Below are 12,038 nucleotides of genomic sequence, written 5' to 3'. Positions count from 1 at the left end.
AACAATTCCCATAAACACACTCGTAAACCATGTGGAAAGTCTTTCCCAACAAGTTGAAGCTCTTTTAGATTAGACACAACCTTATTGTCATTACACGTGTACAGGAAGAAGGAAACTAAATGCAGTTTAGCTCTAACCAGGAGTGCAGGATATACAGCTGAAGTCAGAATTATTAGCCCTGGCCTTCCAGAGTTATTAGCATATATATATATATGTATGTATGTATGTATGTATATATGTATGTATGTATGTAGGGGGGCTAATAATTCTGACTCCAGCTGTATATCCTGCACTCCTGGTTTATATATATATATATATATATATATATATATATATATATATATATATATATATATATATATATATATATATATATATATATATAYACACACACACACACACACACACACACACACACACACACACACACACACATACATTAACACACATATTTGGGCTGTCAACTGAATTAAAAAAAATTACCTAACTGATCTTTTTTTTTTGTGATTAATCATGATTAAATAAAAAAAAAGCCATATTTATAACAGAAATAAAAACACAGGCATGTAGTGCCATCTGAATGTCAGAACAATCAATGCCAATAACAAACAAAATGATTTCCATGTTGGATTCTGTGTGCTGCAAAAAAAATAAATAAATAAATAAAAATACAGGCATTGCAAATATGGAAAATTATAATAATAAAGAATTGAATACGAACAATTGTACATTAAAAAGTGTATTTCTGTGAGTTGAGAACATTAATTTTAAAGTAGAAACAATTTTGCATAGTCCTCCTTAACATTTAGTCAGTTGCTAAGACAGTCTATTTACATTATTGGGGGATAATGTGGCCAAGGGGTACATCAAAGGCACATATCAAAGACTATAGACTTCTTACAGGGACTTTGGTCACACCATTTCTAAACATTTAATTCTAAACAGCTTTGAGAGATACGGACACTGCAAAGACTTTAGAATGCATATAGAATGCCCTAAAGAGACTTCTTTGTACACAGTCAGTGATGTCAGGCATTTGCTCTTGTTGCAAGTAAACGCACGCACACACACACACACAGACACACAGACACACACACACAGACACACACACACACACACACAGACAGACACACACACAGACAGACACACACACACACACACACACACACACACACACAGTCGTTGTTTATACTACAACTTTCCTTCAAAAAGGTCCTCCTTGGTCTTATCCATACCTCTTTGCATATTGAACACACGTCGACAACAACAGGAAATAAAATAAAAAACTGCAACTGCTTTAATTTTTTTTAAACGCATCAAATAGTTCTAATTAATCGCGTGCTTTAACACGCTTATTTTGACAGCCCTAATAATATATATGCATTTCATTTTTATAATTAGGTTAATTATGTTAATCAAGTTAGGGTAATTGGGCAAATCATTGTAAAACAGTATAACAGAAGTTTGTTCTGTAGGCAATTGGGAAAAAAGTGCATCAGGGGGCTAATAATATAAAAAAAATTAAAACATAAGTAATAAAACAAATAAGACTTTCTCCAGAAGAAAAAAATATCTATTATAGGCAATACTGTGAAAAAATCCTTGCTCTGTCAAACATCATTTGGGAAATTTTTGAAAAAGGATCAAATTCACAGCAGGGCTGATCATTTTAACTTCAACTGAATATACAAGTTATAAATGCAATTATAGAAAACCATGGGCAATATTTACAAATGCATGCACTATTCACATAATTTAGTTTCACCCCCTCGTTCATGGCCCTATGCACCAATCACAGAGCAAACTGACAGCTGTCAGCAAACTACTGCAAAAATCTGCTAGTTCAGCTTCACATTTACACTAGATCAGAAAATCCAGCATAATGACAGGGAATCATCCGGATCCAGACATGTGCCTTGACCAGCAGGACTATCAATTCTGCTGAAACACTGCAAAAAGGAGAGACTGTGATCCTAGAACCTTGAACCAACACTATTATTTATTTAAATATTAAATAGCATTTAGTTATGAATCAAAAAATAAATAAATGATTAGTATTTAGGCCACTTTAGCTTTTGTTTTTGACTCTGTGAGAACAAAAAGGCCCATCAAACCTGTTCCGTAAGATTATTTTACAGCAAATGCATTTATGTTTACTTCCTGGTAGGAGTACAGGTTTACACAAAGCAAGTAAACAAGTTTAACAATAGATTCTTAGTCATACCAAGTTATTACCCACTTAAAGTAATTACTAGACACAAAATGTATCTGTGGAGCAGCACAATAGAATAAAGTGCTACCGCTTGTCATTAACCGTTTCCATCCAGGGAAGCACGGTGGCACAGTGGCAATCGCCTCACAGCAAGGTTTCTGACTCGAGCTCTGGCTGGATCAGTTGGCATTTCTGTGTGGAGTTTGTATGTTCTGCCTGTGTTTGCATGGGTTTCCTCTGGGTGTTTCAGTTTCCACCACAGTCCAAAGACATACGGTACAGGTAAATTAGATATGCTAAATTGGCCGTAAGGTCTGTGAGATATGGATCAACCAACGCAATCTCACGACAATTCTTAACTTTTTGATTTAGTGGCTAATTTGTATGAATTCGTACGATCTAATTTATACAATTTAGTACGATTTGTTCATCACCCAATGACGGTTGGGGTTAGGGGTGGGGTTGGGTGCCACGCCTCCTTTTTAAATTTATACTTTTCCGTACGACTGAACTCATACAAATTCATACGAATTAGCCACTAAACTGGCAAAATGTAAAATACTTGCGTTTCCTCGTGAGATCAGGCTGCCTGTGGAGAGCACATGCCCTTTTTTCTCTTGGATAAAGTGCCCCTCAAAAGTAAATGAGAGTGGCCCCACTCTTCAGTTCATGAGTTCACAACCGCACCGTCCCAAGAAAACTCAGCGCATACCCCTAGAAAACTCTTGCACCGTCCTGCAAGAGTGTGTGGGCGTTTCCCAGTGTTGGGTTGCGGCTGGAAGGGCATCCGCTGCGTAAAACATATGCTGGATAAGTTGGCGGTTCATTCTGCTGTGGCGACCCCAGATTAATAAAGGGACTAAGCCGAAGAAAGAAAAAGAATGACATTTTCACTTCTCAACAAAGTTGTACATGTAACATGGGAGGATAGAATAATGCATAAAAAATTGCAAAGTATTTAAAAAAAAGAAAGTAGTGGTTTCAAAATTTACTTTGACTCGTATTTCATTGCAGACAATACAACAGCAGGATATTTAATGTGTTCCTCATGATTTTATTTTATTTTTTTAAATAAACACATTCCAATTTTGGTTCTTGCAACAAAAACTACAAACAAGCTGGAACAGTAAAGCATTTACCACTTTGTAATGTTGCCATTCTTATTCACAACAATTAAAATACATTTAGGGACTGAAGACACCAAATGATGAAGTGTTACAGGTGTAATTTTGTGCTATTCTTCCTGCAAACAAGTCTTAAGCAGGGTACGGTGTTCAATGGTCGTTACTTCAGGCAGGCCAGTCAAGTTCCTGTATCCTCTTCCTCCACAGCCAGGTGTTTGTAATGTGTGCAGAATGTGGTTTTGCATTGTCTTGTTGAAATATGCATGGGTGTTCCTGGAAAAGAAGACAGCATATTGTGCTCCAAAATCTCTATATACACTTTTCAGCATTAATGGTGCCATCACAGAAGTGCAAGGTACCTTTGCCAAAGGCACTGACACAATTAATACCATGACAGACCCTGGTTTATGGACGTGTTGCTGGTAACAGTCTGGATGATCCTTTTCCTCTTTGGTCCGGAGCACAAGGCATCCATTTCTCCCAAAAACAATACCTGAAATACTGATAATCTGTCCACGATACATGTTTCCACTGTATGATGGTCTCTCCCAGATGCTTCCAAGCCCAGAGAAGTCGACGGCTTTTCTGGACACTGTTAACATAGGGCTTCCTTTTGGCACCATACAGTTTTAACTGGCATTTGTGGATGTAACTACATATTGTGGTACTTGACAATGGTTTGCCGCTGTAGTCCTGAGGCCATGTAATGATATCGCTTATAGATGAATGATAATTCTTGATTCAGTGCTGCCTGAGAGATCGGAGATCACGATAGTTCAGCTTAATCTTGCGCTCTTGTCCTTTCCACACTGAAATTCCTGCAGATTCCTTGAATCTTTAAATTATGCTATGCAATGTTGAAGGAGAAATATCTAAACCTCTTTCTCTCTTTCTTTGAGGAACATTGTTTTTAAATATTTCAATCCTTTTCTCACATATTTGTTGGCAAACTGGGGATCCTCAGCTCATCTTTGCTCCTAAACTAGACCTTTCTTAGATGCTGCTATTGTACCAAATCAAAATCACAATCGCCTGTCGACATCACATGCTTCAAATCACACCATTATTTGACCAATTCACCCTTATTTCTAACCCTGAACTGCTCGTGTGCCAACTTTTTTTTGGAATGTGTTGCAAGTCTGAATGACAGCAAAGGATTTACATTTACAAATGACTGAAGTTGACCTGCCAAAACATGAAATACTTTGTGTTCATATTGTCTGACAGAAATCCAAGTCAAAGTACATTTAGAAATCACTTTTTTGTGTGTGTTTTCCATAAAGTTCCAGCTTTTTCTGATTTTGGGGTTGTACCACAATAATAACTATTAATAATAATTAAATACTCACACATTTCACAATAATAAAAAACTGCCCTTGTTTTCAATGCAGTTATCAAGTTACATGATCTGTTGAGTTAAAATCAAAGAAGTTTTTTTTTCTCTCTTTTTTTTTGCACACTGATGATTTATTTATTTATTTATTTATTGTTAAATGAGTTTCATATTTATACACAATTTAAGACTATGCACATATTTTCATTTCTATTTAGAATATTAAAATGAGCATACAAATATGAGGTTAGAAATTTAGCAAATGTCAGAACTCTTAAGTGAAAGAGCAACAGAGTGCAATTGCACAGATGAACAATGTTTAACAAGACAATGCCGACTAAACATATCAGTAACGCAACACTGCAAACTCCTTGGTAAGTTTTAAATCTTGTAAAAAAACAAACAAAAAAAAAAACAGCACATCTAATGGCCTATTACACATCACATTTAAATTTAACAATACATCTGAGATCCATGATGAACGGAATGAAGATCACGTGACTTACTTGAAAATTAAGCATGATTTCACCATTACAGACTTTTCCTGTTCAACTGGGAACACCAAGGTGTGTAGTGTCAACCGGAAACATGACAATCCCGTCTGAACATGAGACAGCAAAATGCTTTCGCTGGTTTTACTGCAATTGAAAAAAAAAAGAAAAAAAGATTTTTACAGTGATAACTCAAAATGATTAAAATCCTTCAGTACTCAAAAGGTGTCATTTTTCACCCCATGCCACTTCTTCACACATACCTTTAGTTGTGTTATACTAGTTGCAGGAGTCCATTGAGCCAATAGTATTGATGCTTTTAAACATGATTGCATTAAATAACAATAAACATTAGTTCAATAGCTTTTATTAATCTTAGTTAAAACTAGTTCCAAGAAAAAAAAAAGAAAAAAAAGAGTCAGGTTTCATGTGTCACATTAGTTGATGAACTTTCATTAACAAGAAATAGCATGAAAACATTAATAAAGCAAAAGAACGTAAAGATGTTTATAATGTTAAACATGGTTCATAACTGTTAAACATTAAGCTGCATTATTTCTAACAGATCTAACAGATTTACTATAAAAATCTGCATGAGATCAGAATGATTTTGATTAAAATATATTAAATTACAAAAAAACTATTGTAAATGTTTTAATTGAACTGAGCAATTTATCCCAATTGGTAAAAAATGACGCACTTTTGAATATTAAAAACAAATACATTGTTTTATTAACTTAACCCTGCTGGCCAACTGTGTTATTTATCAACAATATAGAGTCAAAATCGTATTGACAACTGGTGCAGACTATACAAACTAAAACCTCACCTTACCGGTTTTTGCCTCATATGGCGTGAGAGTCAATGGCATTCAAGTCGTTCACACTACCGATGCACTTAAGCTGGAGATTACTCAGCAATCAGTGATGACAAATATTCTATAAGGAACACAAATGTAATCTACATTACATCATTTAGCTCAGCGCAGAACATTAATACTCAGTTCAAGCTTAAAGAAATGAAAGCTTGAACTCGAAACTGTATTTAAAACAGTTTGTTGTATTTTAAGTGATTTCTTGAGGGAATATCAAAGTAATAAAATGAAATAAACTTACAGAACTTTCTGATACTGGTTTGTAAGTGTAATAGCCGTCTTATAACATCTTTATAACAGGTATTTATCACATTTCTGTAGGCATGTGATCATATTGTAAAAAAGAAACAAAGTAAACATCAAATGAGTTAAAAATGGGTGACAATTACTCAAACAGTGTTAGTTTTACATTACACTTGACCCAATTTGCTTAAAAAGAAAAGTAATTGCCAAATAAATAAATATGACATGCTGGATTCACCTGATTTGCTGACTGATTGGTAGCAGATCCATTCCTTCGCAGTTAGTGGGTCCTTCACTGGGCCTTTTTCCCCTTATCAAAGAAACTTTCCAAAGACTTTCTTACTCGTTCTGCTGCTTGTGGGTTAGATTTGGGCGCTCAAGTGACTGAGATGTAACTGAGAGAATACAGTCATTTTTCAAAATAAAAGATCGTTCAGATTATAATAAGATAATATAATGAAAATAATTAATGATTTGTTGTGCGGCCTGGTACAGTACCAATTAATCCACAGACCAGTACCGGTCCGCGGCCCGGTGGATGAGGACCACTGCGGTGGACAGTAACAGCCCCAAAATAAGATGCAGATTCAGAGTTCCACATGAGGTCATACTTAATAAGCAAATAACATTAATATTACGAATGTAAACATTAGGTGAGCAGGTAACATTGTAACATTGTGTCCTAACAAAACATTACGTGAGGAGATTTGCAGTGATAAGCAATTGGGTGGTTTGCACCAGACGAAACATAACAGAAATTTAAAAACAGCCATTCAGAAGCAGATAATAGTGCACTTACTGCACTCCAACAAAATGGCAAGGCTTACATTCTAATTAATACTTATTAAATCTCTTTAACATTATTAAATGTACATATGCTGAATCATTGATATGTGTTGGCTTGGACTGAGTCACAGATCTAAAGTTCAATTTCAAACGGTTTATGTTATTTTTAAGATCTGAGGTGAACTATCTGCTAGGGCTGCACGATTATTTGAAAAAAGATCACGATGTCGATTCTACCCTAAACGCGATCTTAATTCAGCTTTTCTACAATTCAGCCAATTATATTTTCAAGGTCAGGAGAGAAGCATGAAGGCGAACGCACAAGTCTTCACTGGAACATGGACACCTCCAATGGTGTTAAAAGTGTCACAAACTGTTTTTATAAGGTATAATTCTCCCAAAAATCATTTCTGTCTAAATGTAAAGATGTATTTGCGGCTGCAAAATCACATGTGAGCTGACGCACTGTTTGTTTACTACCGAGAGGATGCACACGTAGCTCCCTTACGCCTACTTCAGTGAACAGAACCTGCACAGGCTGTGAATAACAGGTAATAAAGCTATAAATAACATTCAGTTTGTAGCACAGAGAGATCATTTGAGAGTTGCGCAGGGAGTCGGGGAGTATGACTTGCATGTGTGTGTTTTTTTCCTCAGTGATGGAGGTCATGAGCAGCAATGGAAACTTAAAATGAAATCGATATGCAGATTTAAGTGATCATATTGCATTTTGAAGTTATGATCAAGACAAGCATTTGTTATGTTTTTTTTTTTCTTTCATAGTGAACACAGTGTTGTGCATGGAAATAAATGTTTAACATTGTCAGTATAACTACTCTAGCCATAATGTAATAACGATACATTTTAATACAAGAATTATTGCATTGTTGAGTAAAATATCAAATTGTTTATGTAAAGCAGCATCAATGCCTGTGATGCACTAAGATATCGAATTGAACCGAATCGATGGCATGATAATTGTGACCAAACCGTGAGACCTGTGTAGGTTCACACCCCTATTTAAAGCGGTGGTCCACAGCAGGGGTGCCTGCAGGATTTCGTTCCAAGGTACGCACAAATCCAGCACCGCCCCGCCCCCTTCCGATGGCTGTTATTTCAGTATTCAAACATTAAATAACGAATTCATCAAGTAAAATAAAAACAAATATTTTTTATAATTTAGCAAAATTCTGCTCTTTTTATTTTTGCATTTTTATTATTTTACTTTTGTTAGTTTTAATATTTTATTGTCTTTATAATTAAAGCTATAGACAAAATCCTGCTTTACATTTTAGAAAACCCATTATGTATTAAAGATCACGGTAAAAAAAAAAAAAAAAAAAAAAAAAAACAGAAACATGTTACATGCCCCCATAAATGTCCAAATTATATTTAACTGAATCGTAAAAAATTGTGAAAATTACTTTTTATTTTTATAAAACATTTGAATTTTTTTATTTGTGTAAAAACTATAACGACATTTAAGAATCCATATTTATTTTATTTATTCATTAATTTGACCTGTTTAATGGTGCATATATAATTTAACTCATACAACAGTACCTTGGACAGCTACAGTGCCACTAAAGCTTTCAAACACAATCCCAATAAAGTAATGAAAGATTAGACTTTCTCCGGTGACGGCCGACATCTCAACACGCCGTAACCGTCCTTCGGGTGGTATAGCCGGCATTAAATCACAAAACAAGACGTCTGGCTTGGCTGAAGTGCAGTTATTTCCTCGATGTTCAAAGAGTCTGCAAGTTCGTGTATCATGGATATAGTATGTAGCTATATACGATTGTGAACATCAATAATGTTAAGCGTGTCTTTATTCGATGCACAGCAGAAAAACAAGTCTTTCAGCAGTGCATGTAGATGTTGGTTAAATTCTCTTCCGGAGTCCTCAGTGGAGAAACAACCGTAACCATACCCAAGTGTTCTCAGAACGATTTGGCACGATAGTGGAAAAGCAGGCAGCTGTAGTGTATACTGTTTAATAATCAATTTAAATTATGCCACAAATAAATAAATAAATAAAAAGCGACATTAATACCCGCCCTTTCGTGGTAGGTACGCAAAGTGCGTACAGCCGTACGGCTGCTGGCACCACTGGTCCACAGTGTATTTTTAAGGCTTGGTTGTTTATAACAGGGATTCCCAAACTTTTTTATTCCGGGATCCACCTAGGCAAGTAATTCAATCTTAAGACCCACCATAATATTTTAATATGGAAAAATTGGTAAAAAAAAATATGTATCCATTCAAAGCAGTCAAAAATATATGGTGTGTGGTTTTTTTAGGATTTTGCAATTAGATATGCACAAAAATATATGCATAAAATCAGGCTCGAAGTGCTTTTTGTGAGATACTGGCTGTAATTGTGCAAAATTTTTTGTTGATAAAGATACTCCTTTTTTCAGAAGAGAATATGATCAACCTTTGTTGACATTGTTGTCAGGTGTTGTTTAAGTTTTAAGTGTTTTATCTAGCACTTGCAAGCTTTTCTATAAAAGACATTGCAGGACTTCCTCACCCTCTGGACCTCTGCTGGCAATAAAATTGAGATTTAGGTAGAACTGATCATATTTCTGTTTGGCTCCTTTTTAGATTTGGTTTGATCTGAAGACGTATCAGAAGTCTGCAATGCCTTTAGTTTTAAAAACTTTTCCATTTTACCAAACATTTTGCGGCCATGAGTGCCAGACGCTACACGCTAGTCACATGCCCGGCCCTAACCAGTTTGGCACCCTAGGCAAAATTTCAGGTGGCATCCGTGTCACATAGCAGTAAATTCCAGTGCTAGTGTACAGTCATATGAAACTAAATAGCTTTTTGATTGACTACTACAAGCTGGGAAAACGTCAGAGAAATATGCCAATGCAATTAACGTTATTGCTGAATAGATCTAATATTTACACATTTGCTTGAAGAAGGAATGATGGGGGTAGTTATATTACTATTACTATTTTCCATAACATCTATGCCCTTTTATAACAATAGCTGAGGTTAATACTAACAGATAGCACTATAGCTATTGATTGATTAGCAATTTGTCAATGTTGGGATGTAAAAAAAAATATGGGACAACAAACAGCTTCACATGATAGAATACAATAGCAAACATTAGAAAATATTGACAATAAAATAAAAGGTTTAGACTATTAAAATCAATGGCCTATACAGAAATTAAATAAAGCTATAAAATCTATTTCACTTTTAATTGTATTTGCATATTGATTAAAGTTACTATAGTTATTTAGTGAAGAGCAGCAAATGAATCTCTCGTTGTGTTTTGTTTGATAACAGAGGAGTTCATGTAAGAATGCACAGATCTATAATGAAGCATTCGACTACTTTAGTAACTATTTGTGCTCTTTAAGAGAAAATTGGTTGTGTTTTGAATAAAACACGCAGGACGGAGCAAAAAAAAAAAAAAAAAAAGAAGAAGAAAAAGAAGCACTTTTCCGACGGTCCCTTACTAAAAGCTCCACTTAGCCCGAGCTCTCCAGGCTAAATGCAGATTGCGAGGGCTCAAATGGAGCAGTGGTCATAATGTTGAGCGAAAAAAAAAAAAAAAAAAAGACAGCTGGGAAACAGAACCAGCATTGTCTTTTTGTAGAAAACACACTTTAGATCTTTTTAGGGTAAGAGGTTTTTGAGTTATTGCCGTCTATCACTGAATGCGTCAGGAATATCGAAAACAAAACCAACTTAACCGCGTTCATTTCTATCGTCCCCCTGGATGTACAGTATCCTTAGCATTTGCCTATACTGCCTATGCCACGGGCCGGCCCTGCTCAATCATTCAATGAATGCTGATTCAGATTGTTTCAGTTCAGGTGTTTTAACCTAAATGATTCATTTGAAAAACAGAATCATCTCTAAAGAGTTGTTCGCTCATTATCTTACTGGTTTTGATTCACCGCAACGTAAATATAGCTGCAGCTATAATTTAGTTTGAAATTATCTAAACCACAGCGTCAGCGCATTCAGAAATAACAGTTTGTTGACAAATGCCGCTCAACGCCACCTGCCTTTGACAGCAAAATCGGATATCCCGAGAACCAATCAGAAGGCATGAAACGAATCATATACTTTCAATGTAGCAGTGCGCTGATATGCCGGCTGACTGAGGCTGTTTTATTCCGCTTTTGATTTTAAAAGATGAAGTTTGATGAACTAGATGAGCCTGTCCGATTGTTAGTGAATGGCAAATGAAAATGTCTCTTACCTCAAGACTCTGTGCATGATAATAAAAAGAAAACCATGTACAGTCGGAACATACCTGTCAACATTGGGATGTAAAAATAAGGGATATGCCCACCATAATAAGGGATTCCCCCAACATCACTCCATCTTTCTAAGTTCATAATAGTCCAAAAGGTGAAGATAATAGTTAAACAAGACAGTGTGCTGAAAAAATAATGTGCTCCAATTTTCCCGGCTTCTCCTTTTTGTCCGAGCTTCACTCTTGCGTTTGGCCTTTTCTTTCTGAGTGTGTCATTCTGACGTTTGTCAGCTTCTCACAGGATCAGTTTCAAAAGCACGTCAATAATCAACTGCACGTTATTATCATCAGCTCAAGAAGTTTGTTATTTTAGATATAGACGCGCGGCAAGTGCAAGGAAAAAAGCGAAATCACTCGTGCTTCAGACTGGCTCGTAAAAAAACTACGGGGCACAGGGATAAATATGCTCTTCTTTTTGGCTTTGTGGCTGTTCATCAAGACTACAACAAGGTTTGTTTGAGCCCAGGTCGACCATGGCTCGTTATTATACGTATATATAATTCCGCTGTAATCTCTCGCTGTGTTTTTCAAACATGGCGGCTCTTTTGTTTTGATTCGGGCTTGTTGTGTAAGCGAATGACGCATCTCTGTAAACCAATAGCGTTCAGCTGCAAATCTAGCTCCGCCTTTTGGTACCCTTTCTCGTGTTTGGTACCCTTTCGGAAGGGTGCTAAAAAAGTGGTT

The 12,038-nt window shown here is 35.8% G+C and overlaps 1 protein-coding gene across 1 annotated transcript in view; it reads right to left on the bottom strand.

Annotated features, from left to right (window-relative positions):
- Positions 1-6,098, bottom strand: part of LOC110437733 (alpha-tectorin) — a 47,377-nt gene extending 41,279 nt beyond the window's left edge. The window contains exons 1-2 of the mRNA XM_021480403.3: positions 5,424-6,098; positions 5,176-5,307 (exon numbers count right to left, since the gene is read on the bottom strand). The gene's annotated coding sequence lies outside the window, so the exon portion shown is untranslated. The remainder of the gene's footprint in view (positions 1-5,175; positions 5,308-5,423) is intronic.
- Positions 6,099-12,038: the final 5,940 nt, after the last annotated feature.

The sequence above is a fragment of the Danio rerio genome, chromosome 12, assembly GCF_049306965.1.
Source record: "Danio rerio strain Tuebingen ecotype United States chromosome 12, GRCz12tu, whole genome shotgun sequence".
Taxonomy (NCBI): domain Eukaryota; kingdom Metazoa; phylum Chordata; class Actinopteri; order Cypriniformes; family Danionidae; genus Danio; species Danio rerio.
Note: the sequence above shows the minus strand (reverse complement) of the source record. Positions and strands in the feature narration are given on the sequence as shown.